This window comes from Lolium rigidum, chromosome 1 (assembly GCF_022539505.1).
Source record: "Lolium rigidum isolate FL_2022 chromosome 1, APGP_CSIRO_Lrig_0.1, whole genome shotgun sequence".
Lineage (NCBI taxonomy): Eukaryota > Viridiplantae > Streptophyta > Magnoliopsida > Poales > Poaceae > Lolium > Lolium rigidum.
The window spans coordinates 92,559,868-92,566,055 of NC_061508.1; positions in this window are offsets into that span (position 1 = coordinate 92,559,868).

A 6,188-nucleotide genomic window follows, 5' to 3' on the forward strand; every position below is an offset into this window, starting at 1 on the left:
CCCCTTTCCTTTCCTTCGTCTACGCTGGTTTGGACTTTGCCTCCGCGTCGTCGGCCGCTCTATAATGTACTGAGATCGCTGGCATGGGCCCTTCTGCCTCACGTGGCAAATATTCCGGCCCAATCGCTTCACGGTCAAGAAAGGAAAACTATGCTGGTACGGTGGTACCTCAATCAGTTCGTCTCGGTTTTCTCCTAGTAGTTAAAAAATACACTCCTATGAAACTTCCATTGAGATCTGGCAGGACTGCACCTACGGATCCGGCATTATTCACGGCATAATAGGAACCATAGACATTAAGGTTTACCTGCCAAGGATCTGGTATGTTCCATTTAGCCAGTGCAGAAATATGTTTGTTCATCGTCTTTGCTGAATTTGCTGTGATAGCAAGGGTTTTAGAGGTATTATTTCATCTAGGGAACGCCAAACGAATGTTTTAACCTTGATTGGAATTTTTAGGTGTCATAAACTCCTCCACACCGGATTATTAATAGAAGCCCCTGGGAGAGATAACTGATGCCGGTCTAAACTTGTGCATCTACCCTTATTCAACGTTTCATCAACAGCAGCGACCGAGTTGATTGCTTGCTATGGGAGAGCGGCTCTCCCTTGCTCTTCATGTGGGTTACAAAAATTTAGTGGCAGAATCTGATTCTATGGAAACTATTGTACACCACTGCGATAATATGTTTGTTCGTCGCCTTTGCTGAATTTATTGATTCGTGATAGAATTAGGGAAATAGAGGTAGGTTTGCAAAAGGTAAGCCGAGATGCCAATGGTCCAAGCCATGGCCTCGCCTTGTTAGGGAGAGTACATGAATGATCTGGTGTTTGGCTACAGAACTACCCGCCTGAAATCACTGACGCGATCAAGGCTGATTGTATTTCCCATGTTTAATTAATGAAACCTCTTTCCTTGCAAAAAAAGGATTTATTGTGATCGCAAGGATTAACATCATACACTGGTAGTACATTCTCATCATGAGTTCGACGTCACTGGATCCCCCACGGGTACCGGCATGCTACAAAAATAGTTTCCTTTAGACCGATATCCTGAAAGCCTCGCATCACATTGCTTTGTTGCCATGGAAGATGTTCTAGAACTGCACTGCTAGAACGGTCAACGGTCAACAGTAGATGCTTCCTATATCATTGTTGCAAGGCCCAAAGATCTCCAATTGTTGCAAAACCCAAAGATCTCCACAATTCTTGTGTTGTTGGACATTGAAACAATAAATGGCCGACATGTTCAGGTCCTTGAGTGCAGATGGGGCACTGACTACTCAAGACTATATGACGGTTCACCAAGATGGATTTTTGGGGTATTATTTCATGCAAGGAACGCCAAACGAATATTTTAATCTTGCTTGGAAATTTTAGGTGCCATAAAATCTTCCACACCGGATTATTAATAGAAGATCGTGGGAGAGATAACTAACCAGTTGTCGGTCTAAACTTGTGCATCTACCCTTGTTCTTCTGAAAGTTTCATCAATAGCAGCGGCCGAGGTGATTGCTATGCGAGAGGGGCTCCGCCTTGCGCTTCGTGTGGGTTGCAACAATATAGTAGCAGAATCTGATTCTATGGAAACTATTGAAGGATGCACGGGTGTGACTAGATGGTGGAATGAATCCTCGATAACTTATGCAGATTGTGTGGATTTGGCAACTTTGGTTGGCATGGTCTCTTTTGAACACTGGAAGCTAATGAAGTAGCCCATGAATTAGCTAGAGTTTTTTCTGATAATAATTCTTGTAATTGGGTAGATGAACCTCTTAGTTTTATTCTAGCTAAACTCTTGAAGGATGTAATTATTATCGCCAATTAATAAAATCCCGCAGTAGAGTCCCGCTGCTTCCCTAAAAAAAGCACTCCCATAGCTCAATTTCTGAAGCACTGATGTAAAAAAGGTTGTGAGACCTGGACTTTCCAACAATTGCAGGATATATATCTCCCACAACTACACCATATTTTTATGTACTTGTGCAATATCCTTACAACCTCTTCCCTTCGAATTTTAAATACACCCAAGTCAACATCAAATTATGGATAGACACGCAGATAGCCTATTTCCATTGTTAGCCACAAATCACTGAGAAAATATATCATACATATGCAACATGGACGGCTACGCTTGCAACAACACAAAAACGTTTGTGGCATGAACATAATATTTGCATTAGATGCCCAAATTATTGAAGCATGACATATGTTTGTTTGCAGCAAAATACACATAAGCATGGAGCTTGTGAAATAAACATATTGCTACAATTAAAAAAAAACTCAACTCAATAACTTTCATTTTGAGCCATTGAAGGCATGGCCCTACAAAATCAAGTCTTATGTTTAGGAACTCATTGAGCAAGATTCCTTGACATTGGCAACAAGATATTTTGGTACCCAGATTGAATAGCAATGATAAGCATAATCGTTGCGAGGACCAACGTATTTAGCATACACATTCCCTTGTGTGCCCTTACATAACACATAGGATGGGTTATGTTCTGCTATATTATTGTACAATGGCGTGAGCTAACTACGAGTAAACGGAGCTCGAACATAGGCGGTACACATGTAGTAAGAGGGGGGCATAGCTCGTTGGAGGAGACGTTCCCACCACGGAGGCCCTTCAGTTCGAGTTGTCCGTCGTAGCCGCTGCTCCTCTGAAAGGATCGTATGGGCACCTAGAGGGGGTGAATAGGTGCTAACCAAATTTTAATTCTTTTTCAATGTAGACTTGACACAAAAGGTAAGTTCTCTAGATATGCAATTAGGTGAATTTATCTATATGACAAGGTGCAAGCAAACTACACATGATACAAGATACAAGTAGTAAATTGCGATAAATGATAGAAGTAACCAAGGTGAAGCATGTAGAGACACAAGGGTATGATTCCCATAGTTCCTTCCTTTTGAGCGTGTAATTAGGGTTTGGTGCCACGAAGGCCAACCAACGCCACAAAGGCCTCACCCTATTCTCCGGTGATCAAACCACAAATGTTACCTCACGCTCCACTAAGCGGTAGCCTTCAAGGTGGCAACCGACACCTTTACACAAAGGTTGGGGCACACATCCACAATTCAGTTGGAGGCTCCCAACAACCTATCACAAAGCTTTTACAACAAAAAGCAAGCACCAAAGGGCTACTTCACAAAGCTAGGGTTTCACAACTTGATTCTTCTTGAAACGGGTGGGATAGTCAAATCCCCTTGGTGGAAGTATAGATCTAGGGTTCCTCACTTGATTACCAAGAGAGCAACAATATTGAGTGGTTAGTGAGGGAGATCTATGGGTTTTAAGATTTCGAACAATGGAGGAGAGAGAGAGTAGAAGCTGCAACCTTCATTTGGAGAGGAAGGGTGTTATTTATACCTCCTCAAGATTTAGAGTTGTTGGACCGTAGTGTGTGTGTGTGTGTGTGTGTGTGTGAACACCGGAGTCTCCAATGTGTGAAATTTTCGAGCCACTTAGGCTAGAGTCTCCGACCTAGAAGGACCGGAGTCTCTGGCCCTAGAAAGCCAGGAAATATCCCACACAGGAGTCTCCGGACTGCCCAAAAAGTCTTGAGGCCCCTATAATGAGAGCAAGGCACACAACATGCTCGTTCAAAAACAAGGGACCAGAATCTTTCAGCGGAGGCTCCAGCCTTGAGGGCCAGAGTTTTCGGTTTGGGCACACCGGAGTCTCGAGGCAGGAGCTCCACAACAACAACAATTCTCGAGACACTCTCCAAAATTATTTCGAGCACCCCTAGAAGAACACTAAGCACCAGGAGACACACAACCAAAAATCTACAGGCGCCATCTCTGTCTTTTCACTTTTGAGGGGCCGGTCACCGTGATATTCTTAACATATAAAAACTCCAAATACGTGAGCACACGGTTATAATATCATTGTGCTGTTAACAAACACAAAAAACACCATTATGCGAGAAATGCTCTTTCAATCTCCCCCTTTTTGGTGTTTGATGACAACACAAAAATTTAGAAAGATATTATGATAAGCATAGCAACTATGTAAATAAAATAGAGACGTGCTCCCCCTAGATGTGTGCACACTTAAATTTGCATTTGAATACAAGTACACAAAAACTAGGATCAACACTCAGCCTCAGTTTTATTCACCAACACTATGTGCAAGATACACTAGATAAGCAATAGCATATATAGATTGCACAAAAACGAGACATAGAAAAAAGAGTAAAGACTAGCATGAGATAGGGATCATACCACGCATATGAATAACTTAGTCTTTACCACATAGATAGCTATTATGTCTCACACCACACCATATCAAACGAAGTTCAACATAAAGAAAATAAATCCAAAAAAAGTTCGATGCTAAAATTAGATAAAGGGAACAAGCATAAGAAGCAAACGAAGTCAATGAAGCTTGTGTCCGACCTAAGCGAATCCTGCGACAATCCTAAATAGAATTACTTCTCCTCTTTTGGCATCAAGACACCAAAAAGGGAAAAGAGCGATGTTACGCGACCCGTAGGAGCTCAGTCGGAGTCGGACTGCACATCCTCATTATCACCACTAGCCTCATAATCATCCTCATCATCTTCCATGGGAAGCTTGTCGGTGTTCCTTGACAAGGATGGTTCGGAAGTGATGACAAGGCCACCTTGGTTCCTTGTATTGAAAGACAAAGTGCCCTTTAACTCAGTGGTAGGCTCTTGGGTAGGAGGTGGGCGCTCTGCTAGAGGGAGAAGCTGGACACCTTGACGCATATGGACATGTTTATTCTCATCAATGTGGTGATGTGTCTTGTCGGAACCATATTGGGTCATGCAAATATCGATTTCCGCCGATTAATTTGGAGGGGTGTGGTGACACGAAGGACAAGCAACGCCACGAAGGCCTCACCCTATTCTCCGGTGAGCAAACCACAAAGGTTCGCTCATGCTCCACTAAGTGGTAGCCTTTAAGGTGGAAACCGACACCTTTACACAAAGGCTGGACACACATCCACAACTTAATCGGAGGCTCCCAAAAACCGACCACATAGATTTTGCAACACAAAGCAAAGCTCCGAGGGTGACTTCTCACAAAGCTAGGGATTCACAACTTGATTCTAGCTTGTTGAAATCAGTGGGATAGTCAAATCCCTTTGGTGGAAGTATATATGTAGGGTTTCTCCCTTGATTCCCAAGAGGTCAACAAGATTGAGCGGCTAGGGAGGAAGATCTATGAGATTTGAGCTTTGGAACAATGCTTCATTTGGAGAACAAGGCTGACATTTATACGTCCTCAAGATCTAGAGCCGTTGGTGGTTCACTTAGACCAGAGTCTCCGGTGCGTGAATACTAGAGTCTCTTGTGTGTGAAATTTTTGAGCTACTTAGGCCGGAGTCTCCGGCCCTAGAAAGCCAGGAAATATCCCACACCGGAGTCTCTAGACAAAGAATATGGCCTGCCCAAAAAAGTCTACGGACCACTATACGGAGAGCAAAGCACATGACGCGCTCGCTCAAAAATGGGCAAAAATGGGGTGGCCGGAATCTTTCACCGGAGTATCTGGGAAGGAGCTACACAACAACAACAATTCATGAGAACTCTCCGAAATTATTCTGAGCACCCGTACAAGAAAAATAAGCAACAACAGATACACAACCAAAAATCTACAGGCACCATCTTCGTCTTTTTCACTTTTCAAGGGTTGATCACCATGACATGCTTAACATATAAAAACTGTAAACACATGATCACATGGTTAGAAATATCATTGTGTTAGTTAACAAACACACAAACCACCGTTATGGGAGAAATTCTCTTCATCCTCGACCCGGCCTACGTGCGTCGATCTGCTTAGTGAAGGAGGCGGTCCTTATGTACTTCTTGTGCCAAGATGGTGTTCTGCTTGATGCCAACCCTCACATCTGGCCGGTGACCAGTTTCAGAAGTCTCCACCGGTGATCTCCATTGAGCGTGTGATGCTTGTAGGTTGTTGGATAAGATGAGATTCGGTCGTGTACACCCATATTTCTCGTCATGCGATTTCAAAAGGGAGTGAGACGAAGCTTCGCTGGCTGTTGCCATCATGGGACATGTCAGTTTTCGATCACTACAAGAAGAAACCTCTACAAACAACACATACTGGCAACCCTCTAAACATTTTTCGCAATTTTTTTTATCATAGATACGCATCTATGTGTTGTACTCCAGATCGTTGTACGTCATACA